The following is an 11,921-nucleotide window of genomic DNA, read 5'->3' as shown; positions in this document are numbered from 1 at the left end:
GAAAAGGATGATCTGAACGCTTTACAAAATGAGTGAGGCCGCATCATCTGAGTGACAATATTCTTTGACAGAAGGCAAGGATTAAAAATACGTCAAATTAATAAATCCCTAGGAAACCAATAATCTCACATTTGCAGAACAATTGTATCTTCTAGTAGTTCTTATCTCTGAATTACAGTGAGCCACTATCTTTGTTTCATTCTCCCGATATATGTCCTTGTCCATCAGAAACTATGGCAGCTGCACGACACAGTCAAGCAATAAATTTATGAAACATCTCTCTGAAGTGCATGCTCGTTTCATAATCCTGATTCTGTATCTTTATTTACTTCAAAATATATGGAACTGTCAGCCTGAGGGTCAGAAGATTACAGCACTTTCTTTGTTTCTTTGCTAGTGTTTTTATTTAACTTGAACAATAAGCTGCAGCACCAAGGGAGTGATGAAATAAAGGATATATAGAGTCACAGTGGCATAAAAATGGTAAACACAGATACACTGCAAGAAAGATCATCATGTCATATCATAAAAAAAAAAAAAAATGTTTATTTCAGTAACTCACACAGGTAACTCACACACCAACTTTATTAAAACTTCTAGAAAACCCACAGTGATAAGCCAGAGTGTTAACATAAACAGAAAAAGTTTCTTTTCTCTCTGAAATTTCTCATGGGATCATCTGACTTTTGACATTAAGACATTGTGTACTCAGAGTTTGATTCCGTATTATAGTCAGTGATGGACTCATTTAGCATTTTTAATCTACCTGAGCTTAAAAACAGTAAACTTTATAAGATACCACATTTTGTAAAAGGCTGGGATTCACCTGGAAAAGTTATAAATAATAAATAAGTTAGCAATTTTAAATTCAAGAAAAAGACCTCATATAAACCAACAAAACATATATATAAGTGGTCATTACCAACATATTCTTACTATAGAGCTCTCTGACTTGAAAGTACTTACAGTTTTAGAGTTCAAAATATCCTTTAGCTTAATTCTATCAGTTAAGGTATCATGTCTCTTTTTCATTTCTTTGCTATATATGCTGGTGTATGAATTGAATATGTTGAAATCAATTTTAATTACATATTTGCTGATAGGATGGAAACATATGAATTCTACATTTTTATGATTAATTTCTACTAATATTTCAGGAGGATATTAGAGAAGATTTTTGATTGATTTTTATTATTTGATTTTTAAAATGCTACTGCAACTATCCATATTTTACAAATGTGGATTATAGTTTCTGATATTTCATTTTAAATATAAATCTGTATATTATTCATATCAATCTTTCATTCATCTCTACAATTATTTTAGGATGTTGACTTTGAAAGTTCACCCAGGATTTCTATACTAATACTAAATATACTTCAAACATCTCTAATAATTTATCAGCATTTCTCTAGGACCAATAGAAGTTATTCAATTTCTTGGAGCCCTGGTTTGTATAGAGCCTGGTTCATAACCTTATAATCTGGTTTCTCCATTTATATTATGTTCCATGTCTTTGGGGAAGCTATGTTGGGCATTCAATACACTTAGAGGTGAGTATAATTTTCATTCACGAGCAGAGTACAAATCTGAAATGCCTTGAAGCTCTTTGTTCTCCATACTTAGAACTAAGTAAAGTGTTCAGTGAGTCTTCTGGGACTTTCAGGTCAAAGTTTCACTGATAATATTTTCTGAGCAAAATGCAGTTGGTTTAGGGACAACTCACTCAGCCTCTCTGCTCCTAATTAATCTTGACATTTTCTTCTTTTTTTTTTTTAGTAATTTTCTCCATTTTTACTAATCAGGTATATTATTCCCCATAGCTTAGTCTAATCATTTTAAAATTTCTGATATGTTATGGTCTGAATGTTTGTATCACCACAAATTTATATTAACATTAAGCATTAATCTTCATCATATTAATGTAAACATTAAACCTAACACCCAATATCATGGCATTGGGAGGTAGGCCTCTTGGAGGTGACTGGGTCATGAGGATGGAGCTCTCATGAATGAGCGTAGTGTCTTTATAGCACAGGCCTAAGATAGGTTCCTTGCCCCCCTCTGCTATGTGAAAACAGAAGGAAAGTCTGTCACGTGGAAAAAAGCCCTCATCTGACTGTGCTGACCTCCTGATCTCTGACTTCCAGTCTCTAGAACTGTGAAAATAAATGTCTGTTGTTAAGTTAGTCAGTCTGCAATAGTTTGTTATAGCAGCCTTATTGAACCAAGATACACTTGGATAACTGACTATGCATTTAGGACTTAATAAGATGCAAGGAGAACTAATGACTCTTATTTCCCTTCTACCATGTCCAACCTCCACCAAAAAAGCTATGTTTTTTCCAGTAGTCATATATGGATGTGAGAGTTGTACTCTAAACAAAGCTGATCAAGGAAGAATTGGTGCCTTTGAACTGTGGTGTTGGAGAAGACTCTTGAGAGTCCCTTGGGCTGCAAAAAGATGCAACCAGTCAATCCTAAAGGAAATCAGTCCTGAATTTTCATTGGAAGGACTGATGCTGAAAGTGAAACTCCAATACTCTGGCCACCTGATGTGAAGAACTGACTCATTGGAAAAGACCCTGATGCTGGGGAAGATTGAAGGCAGGAGGAGAAGGGGATGACAGAGGATGAGAAGGTTGGATGGCATCACAAACTCGATGGATATGAGTTTGAGCAAGCTCTGGGAGTTGGTGATGGACAGGGAAGCCTGGTGTGCTATAGTCCATGGAGTCTCAAAGAGTCAGACATTATTGAGTGACTTAACTTACTATAAATGTCTTTGAAACACCCTTACTTTACCTATCATAGTTACCATAAACTTGCTAATGTGAATCTAAAGCAAATCTTAGTATCCTCAGGCTTTTAGTTTGGATGATATGCAAAATATTTAGAATATTTAATTCATATTTATAACACTGGACCTATATAGTATATATCCGTATGAATTCCATATAGATCATGTTTCTATTATACATATTGGGGTTTTTTGTAAATAAATAATGTGTGCAAAATTCTTGCTACTTAAAAGAACAATGAAAGTAAAAACACTTTCTTCTCTATAGTGAACTGAAGTGAATATTCATTAACTTAAATAAAATGGTACTTAAAGTAACATTATTGTTTAGTTGTCATACAAGAACTTGAACCATAAACTACATTGTTTTACACTGGAGCCATGAAATTAAAAGATGATTACTCCTTGGAAGAAAAGTTATGACCAAACTAGACAGCATATTAAAAAGCAGAGACATTACTTTGCCAGCAAAGGACCATCTAGCTAAGGCTATGGTTTTCCCAGTGATCATGTATGGATGTGAGAGTTGGAATGTGAAGAAAGCTGAGCACCAAAAAATTAATGCTTTTGGACTGTGGTGTTGGAGAAGACTCTTGAGAGTCCCTTGGACTGCAAGGAGATCCAACCAGTCCATCCTAAAGGAGATCAGTCCTGGGTATTCATTGGAAGGACGGATGTTGAAGCTGAAACTCCAATACTTTGGCCACTTGATGCAAAGAGCTGACTCATTGGAAAAGACCCTGATGCTGGGAAAGACTGAGGGCAGGAGGAGAAGGGGACGACAGAGGATAAGATGGCTGGATGGCATCACCGACTCAAGGACATGGGGTTAGGTGGACTCCAGGAGTTGGTGATGGACAAGGAGGCCTCGTGTCCTACGGTCCATGGGGTCGCTAAGAGTTGGACACGAATGAGCGACTGAATTGATAGATTGATCTTGTTTTTCCTAATGCACCAAATCTAAACCTTTTTCTATGAAGTCATTTACAAAATAAAGACATTCTTAAAATTTTCCCATGCTGACAGAATCTCTGTTGGTGAATTTGGAGGCAATGGAGGTCCAATAAACGTAACAGCCATGTTGGTGTTAAGAACTCTGCTAGGCCGGCGTTTTCTGAAAGGACCTGGAAGTGGAGCGCGAGGAGTGAAGGTCGTACAAGGAAGGGTAGATTTCTCCTTTCTAGTGAAATTCCGCGCTGCGAGGCCTGTCTTACTTCCTTCTTAGGGTCTTGTGAGTGACTGCGGATCCAGACTCCCCACTGCCGTCCCCACCCAGGAATGGACCAAGGCCTGGTGTGTGACCTGAAGGGGATCGTGGAGTCAGCTGGGGTGCCCACTGCTGCTGTGTACATGAGGCCTCACCAGAAGGAGAACGAGATCTGATGGAAAGTGTGGGGAGAAACCCCGTGTTGGTCTCTGTGCGGGAGTTGACTGCCCTGAGTCTCTCCTGTGACAGTGAGCAGCGGAGGACTGTCTGTTCCACATGATTGACCTCTAAAGTCTCATGTTGCCTGAGGAAGACACACGGAAGATGAGGAAGAGGAAAGAAGAGGAGTCAGGCATGGCTCTTTCTCAGGAACAGTTGACGTTCAAGGACGTGGCCAGGAGATTTCTCTCCTGAAGAGTGGGAATGCCTGGACCCTGCTCAGAGGGCCTTGTACAGGGACGTGATGGTGGAGACCTACAGGAACCTGCTCTCCCTGGTGGTGCCACAGTTCCTACAGAGAGAAAGCAAGGTCTTTGTCAAGATCCACAACAGTCACCATCTGGCTTCTGTGAACCGGTCTTTGCTTGACTTTGAGGAGCATAATGGGGGTTGTGTTATCAGCGTCTCTTGCCCCTTCATCTCGTCTTCTGGTCTTGATTCCCCTGGATGCCCAGTTCTTAGTCCATATGGATCAGAGCTGATACCTCTGCTGAACTTCTGAGTTTGATCAGAGTAGCTCTACTTGGAAGATGTAATCAAAGCATGGGATGGGGAAGGAGGTGGCAACCCACTCCATTATTCTTGCCTGGGAAATCCCATGGACAGTGGAGCTTACCGGGCTATAGTCCATGAGGTCGCAGAAGAGTTGGACACAGATGAGCAACTAAACAACAGTAACATGGATTTGTCAGTCTCTGTTATGTGAGTACTGTAAGAAGCTAGCTAATTAAAAGCATTATTTGTGATTAAAAAAAAAAATGGGAAAAAAAAAAAAAAAAAACAACTCTGCTAAATGTTGTCATCTGTCTTCTTCAGATGCAAAAATTCTCAGGACATAGGTATTATGCTAAGATATAATTTGGATGCTTTTAGAAAGGTCATTTGATGCCTTTAATTTCTTCTTGTGATGCAGTGTCAAAAGATAAGGATCAAAAGACAGTAGAGCTTACAGAGTTCATTCCTCTCCATTCTGTAAGAAGAAAAAAAAAAAAAAAAGGTTTGCTTATAATCCCTGAGCTTCCCTTGTGGCTCAGCTGGTAAAGAATCCACTTGCAATGCAGGAGGCCTGGGTTTGATCCCTGGGCTGGGAAGATCCCCTGGAGAAGGGAAAGGCTACCCACTCCAGTATTCTGACCTGGAGAACTCCATGGACTTTTATAGTCCATGGAGGTCACAAAGAGTCAGACACGACTAAACGACATTCACTTTCTCAATCCCTATCAAATTTTGTCAAATTGCTCCTGCCATGACAACTTTTAACATCTCTGACTTTTGCTCTTAGCTGAAATTTAATTTTGTTTTTTCAACTTTTTACATTATATGAATATTTTAAATTTCTACATTCACCTTATGTATATACACACATACACACACACTCACACACATATATATATAAACAATAATGATCATATCCCTTCTGTGTTACCTTTCCTTCTAAAGGACAATTTAATTACAGGAGTGCTAAAACTATTGTCTACCATATAGTTGATTTACAGTAATAGCCATTGGAATGAATGTATCACTATTCAAGTCTCTATAATTTCAAGATCCTCTAAGCTTTCTTATTTAAAATTCTCTTCTCTTCTAGTAATTAGCAGTGTTGAACATCTTTTCATGCATGCATCTTCTTTATAAAGGCATAACTCAGTAAACACAAATGCCACTTTGCTTGTAAATCTTACTGGCCAAATCATAGCAAGATTATAAATATATACATAATTGTGTTTTTTTTTTTTCCACAAATGTTCAAATATTATTTTTCCCCTTTTAGGCCCACCCATCTCATTTCTCCAGTGTTCTGTGGTATGAAACAGCTTGATCAGGATTAAATTTTCTGTCCCACCTCCTACCCCAATTTTAGGGCTCAAACTATCCCTCTGCTAGTTATCACTTAACCATCTGCTTTCCTTAGCTTTCAGTACTTTGTAGATTCCTTTAAATCATGCTATTTCTCATTCTTATAATTCCTGAAGGTTTGAAATCTTTTAAATCATTTTTCATTTGCTTTGTGGCATTTTGTTAGGGAAAATAATTCATAATAATTGAATTATTAACCATATAGGAAACCATCATTTATTTATTCACTGAGCAGTTACTACAGGCAAACTATCATGATAGATGCTTACAGTACTCACAGTAAATATAATTGCTTCACTCTATAAACTCGCCATTTTAGCCACTAATACTTACCAAAGTAATGTTTCCCCTGAGGAAATACTACACGTTGAGACAATCTCAGAGGTCAAGTGATTTCTATATAGGCAATTTATATAGAGTGAATTTTGTATTTTCAAGCTTTAAAGTTTTAAAATACAGGAAAATCCTGCTATTTGGGGAAAGAATACTTTAATTTTTTTTCTTCTTTGTAGAGGCATCTTAGTCAAAAAAGTGAAAGGACTATCAAAACACTGGCACAAAAACTGACATAAACAGAAAAAAAAAATCAATTGAATGTGTATGTTTTTCTCTGTGTTTCTAGAGCCCTTGTCGTAAGTGACTCTGAGTGATTACTATATTTACTTATTTATTTACTTAGCCTCTATAAAAAAAAAAAAAAAAGAAAAGGCAAGGAGTGAGGAACATAAAGATGGAGGCTAACTGTGAATTGATTTCTTATGCCCTGCTGCTTCTTCATTGCCATGTGAGCGAATTTGATGCTACCTTTACCAAATGTGTGCTTGTTCATTCCTAAAAAAGAAAACTTTTTAGATGTTGCTGTCAAAGGAAAAGGGATATTGAAGAAATTTAAGGTCATCTTTCAAATTGAGTGATTTTGTAGTCCCAGTGGAAAACAAGTCTCACAGAGAGGCCATTTTAAACAACGGAATCGGAAAGACACACTTTCAATTGCATTTCAGAATGGCATTGTTTTTGACCTTTAAGTGATTTCCTTAACCATTTAACACTTATGAACACATCAAATCAGTAGCTGATTGACAATATAAAGGGGATTAACTGTACTTTAGTCCCTTAGAGTCTGACTCACAGGAAGCTAATCAACCAAGGAAAAAAAAAAGGGGGTAGGATGGCATAAAAGCATAAATGCACTCAGACTGACAAAAACAGCAGAGACTCTCTATCAAGTTCTATGCTGTGTCCCTGGAAACCAAGATAATGATAGCTATACATTTTATATAGGCAATTTAAAAACTTCATAACAATTAAAGGAGCATCTCCTATAATTATTATAACACTTTACATTTGAAATTTTATTAGTAGATACCACCTGAATTTGCCTAGAAGAATATGAATTGTTTTATGCCTGTTTGCAACAAAATTTCCTTGATGCTTGTGCTTTTTCCTAAACTCTGAAACTCTAGACTATAATAACTTATTTCAATGTGACACATGTTTTGCTGTATTAAATTGAGCAATTTTTACACAAGTGGATTAACCTTCAGATACTTCTTATGAGCTTAGATTAATGGGTAATTATGGCTTGTATAACTTAGTATTTTATATGCAATACCAACATTTTGAAGTGGTAAGGCAAGGATAGTAGTTATACATATGTATTAAATGTAAACAGACATTTTACCAATTTCCAAGGCTTCCTTGGTGGTTCAGAAGTTAAAGAACCCACCTGCAATGCAGGAGACCTGGGCTCCTGGAGAAGGAAATGGCAACCCATTCCAGTATCCTTCCCTGAAGAATTCCATGGACAGAGGAGCCTAGCAGGCTAGAGTCCATGGAGGTGCAGAGTCGGACATGAATGAACGACTTTCACATCTTTCAAGGAAACTTTAAAAGATAAATTTGGCTGTTTGTTTGTTTTGTTTTGGACTTTTAGTTAGATTTTCTGAAAAATACATACTTATTCCAGTGTGCCATGCCTAGTCTACTATTGCGGTTGCAAATATCCAGCAAAAGTCTGACTGTAAGGCCAATTAAACTGTGTGAGTTTAATTTACCTCACCTAAATAAATAGCATACCAGAAGCAAGGTTCCACAAACATGGATCTCAACAAATCACTTTTCCAGGCATTTTTATCACTGTGTCTTTCCTGATCTTTTTCTGTTTTATACATAACTTCTGTCATTTTGCATTTCAGTTGATTGCTTCATTCACCATTATAGCAATCACCAGAATTAATCTTATTCCATAGGCCTCACCCTACATTTTTGTTTTCACCCTATTTCTTCTGTGAATTGAAGCCATTAGTACTCCAGAGTACTGTTGTCCTAGCAATCTCATCGCTGAGCACTTAGTCATTTCAAGATTACCAAACTGTTTTAGAGGAAACTTAATAAAAAGACTTGTATTGGGACCAAGTAAAATTCCAGTAAAGCAAATGAAATCAAGCTGTCAGTAAGTTGAAATGACATCTATCTGTTTGTATCTTTTCTATTCACATTATGTTTAAAAATTTCAAAATTCCATGTTTTAATCAAGAAATAAATTCATTCCTTTCAATCTAATGGTTAAGAGCTCTTGATTCCTGAATATGGTGAAAAGTAAAAGTCAGTGAAGAGTTGTGATTTCTGGCTATAGCAGAATACAGATATTAGTAAATCTTCTCCCCCAAAATCAAAAATAAAACTAGACAAAATTGTCTGAAACAACCATTTTGGGGTTCTGGATATCAATGTCTGATAAACATCAAATTGTGAAATGTTTATTCATAAAAAAAAAATATTCAGGTAAGAGTAGCTGGTATCTGCAGCCCTTTTGCCCAGTCAGCAGAGTGCTGAAGACAAGGTATTTGAGCATATTCAAAGCCTCAAAGCCCAACTCACTGGCTGATGACTAAGTCATGCAGAAACCATGACAACCTGCAAGATGCCAACCTTGATTTTTTTAATCTTTAATTATAATTTTTAAATGACCTAAAATTCCAAGCAAAATTAGCACCAGCTGTACACCATAGGGGAGAAAAATTTTACAATTAAAATCTAAACAAATATAAAAGATGAAATAACAGTTACAGAACTCTAAAGAGGAAATTCAGAACCTTTAATAGCTATATTACATTTTTTATGAGATATCAAAAGATACCACAAGAAACACGAATATGTCATCCATACTCATTAAAGAAAAAAAAAAACAACAACAGATAATAGGAATTGATTCTAAGTAGGTCCAGATGTTAGACTTAGCAAACTGAAGTTTCAAATCATCTTTACAAATACCTCCTTTCAAATTAAACTCTGTTCAAGGAATTAAAGAATAAATGATGAATCATGAAACATTTCAGCTCCACAGAAAATGGGAAAGTAAACACAAAAAATACAAAAATTCTGTAGCTTAAATGTACAGTTCCTGAAATGAAAAATTCAGCAGATGGGCTAAGCAGAGGTTGAAATTAGTTGAGTAACTTTTCAAATGGAAAAAAAAAAAAGTGTGTTCTACGGAAAGCACAAGCTTATTGTGGAACTCTAGATGGGTCTACTTTACATCTGCTTTGTTGAGAATTGGAGGAAGAAACTGTGTGTAGCACATTTATTCAGTACTGATACCTTAAACATCTTTGCATGTTAGAAGATCATAAGTTGAATCATAAGACCTTTGTTGGTGTTACAGTCTGAACTTATAAAACTTTCATTTGCTGTAATTTGAAATGACTAGTCTTTTAAGCTACTGATCAATGGTTTGGGGCAATATCTTCAAGTATTTTATATCCTCCCAAATGTTGAGACTCCTCTTTAATGTTGGGAGGTGCAAGGTGTAACGGCTTTTCATTTCCTTCAGATGGATTGTCCCAGTGTATCTCAGACTATTGGTCAGAATAGAACCTTCACCCCAATGGCAGATCACTAAATCAAAAGGCTTGTTTCAAGTTCTCTGGCAGGCTTGTGTCCTACCAGGGAAACTACGGTATTTGACATTTCATGCTTACCAGGTTAAATTAGCATGCTGTAATTAGTCTAATAGAGCAGCTTCATAATTGGAGGAATGTCAAGACAGTCAAGGTCTCAGTCGACTAGATTTTATCTGATGAAAGAGATGACATAGCTCTGGGACCAAATATTTAAGGTACACTGTTGTTTCTGCTTTGTGAAGGTAAACTTTTCTTCTTTAATCCTCACACTGTTAAGAATTGAAGAGAATATTTTACCAGATTAAGCATTATATTTCAGTATGTTATTTACCAGTAAATATACTTAAAACATAGGACATCTATTGTTGGTGTTTCCACCTACTTCAGCTCACTGTAGTTCATCACCCTCCACTAATATCCAACTAACTTTTACAGATGTAAAGTTGGAAAATGAACAGGAGTATACTTAGCACCACACCTTAAATCTTTAAGGGTGGCGTTAATCCCCATAATTTCTCCAAACATTTGCTGTTTATTGTAAGTGGACATTTTGATAAGATTTTGTAATTTCAAGGGCAAGCACTTGGCCCTTCCTATGATCACAGTCTTGTTTTTTAAAGCAGGGAAACAACATGAATATTCTTCCAGTCTAGCCTAATTAAACAGTTAAGTGAATGTGAAAGTGAAGTCGCTCAGTCATGTCTGACTCTTCGAGACCCCATGGACTGCAGCCTCCCAGGCTCCTCCGTCCATGGGATTTTCCAGGCAAGAGTACTGGAGTGGGGTGCCATTGCCTTCTCCAAAATTATATAGTTAAGGAGTAAGGAAATAACTGGAGATTCATTTGAATTTAGGGAAGGTCCTGGAACTCCTTCAACACAGAAGCTGATTTCTCTCAGAGCTCTGGTTCTGCAAACACCTTACCTTGGTTACAGGCTAAGGAATGGAAAGACAGGATCTGAGGACAAAAACTCCCATGCTGCCATGTCTTTGGAAAAGGGTGGTTACCCTTCTCACTCGAGGTAAGAAGGACTGTTTCTGCTGGTCTGGAAGACTCAGATAACTGGAGGAGCCCCTGACTCTCAGGCTCACCTTTCAAAAGCTTCGCTCCTTGATCTTAGGGATTTGTTTATTCCTGTTAAATCCCTGACTCAGACACTAGAGACTTATTATTTCATTGAATTCAAAACATTCAATACCTCAAAAGAAAATGTAAAATGACCCATAAGGACATATCTGGGTCACAATTTTTGAAAACTGAAGTTTTCTAACTGTTATCATGAACATTTTGAAACAGAAAAGAGCCAAAATTCAAAGGAAGCTAAATGTAAATTTTATGCAATAGACAGTAACTTGAAAAATCTCAAGTTCTTCATTTCAGACATGATCAACATTTTCTGAGCTTGGGAAAAGGAGCAATGGAGTGGTTCAGTTCCGTTTAGTTCAGTTACTCAGTCGTGTCCAGGTCTGCGACCCCATGTATTGCACCTCTTCTTAATATCTTCTGCTTCTATTAGGTCCATACCATTTCTGTCCTTTTTTGTGCCCATCTTTGCATGAAATCTTCCCTTGGTATCTCTAATTTCTTGAAGAGATCTTTAGTCTTTCCCATTATATTGTTCTTCTATATTCCTTTTTATTGTTCACTGAGGAAAGCTTTATCTCTCCTTGCTATTCTTCAGAATTCAGCATTCAGATGGGTATATCTTACCTTTTCTTCTTTGTCTTTAGCTTCTCTTCTTTTCTCTGCTATCTATACGGCTTCCTCAGACAATCATTTTGCCTGTTGTCATTTCTTTTTTCTTGGGGATGGTCTTGATCACTGCCTCCTGTATAATGTCAGGAACCTCTGTCCATAGTTCTTCAGGCACTCTGTCTGTCAGATCTAATCCCTTGAATATATTTATCACTTCCACTATATAACCATATAGGATTT

General features: G+C 36.8%; 1 pseudogene; it reads left to right on the top strand.

The window, feature by feature from the left end:
• The first annotated feature begins 3,909 nt into the window (after positions 1–3,909).
• On the top strand, positions 3,910–4,955 carry LOC133049137 (zinc finger protein 701-like; annotated as a pseudogene).
• The last annotated feature ends 6,966 nt before the right edge of the window (positions 4,956–11,921 follow it).

Source organism: Dama dama, chromosome 30, assembly GCF_033118175.1.
Source record: "Dama dama isolate Ldn47 chromosome 30, ASM3311817v1, whole genome shotgun sequence".
In the NCBI taxonomy this organism is placed as follows: domain Eukaryota; kingdom Metazoa; phylum Chordata; class Mammalia; order Artiodactyla; family Cervidae; genus Dama; species Dama dama.
The sequence above is the reverse complement of the archived record's forward strand: the minus strand, read 5'-3'. Positions and strand labels throughout refer to the sequence as shown.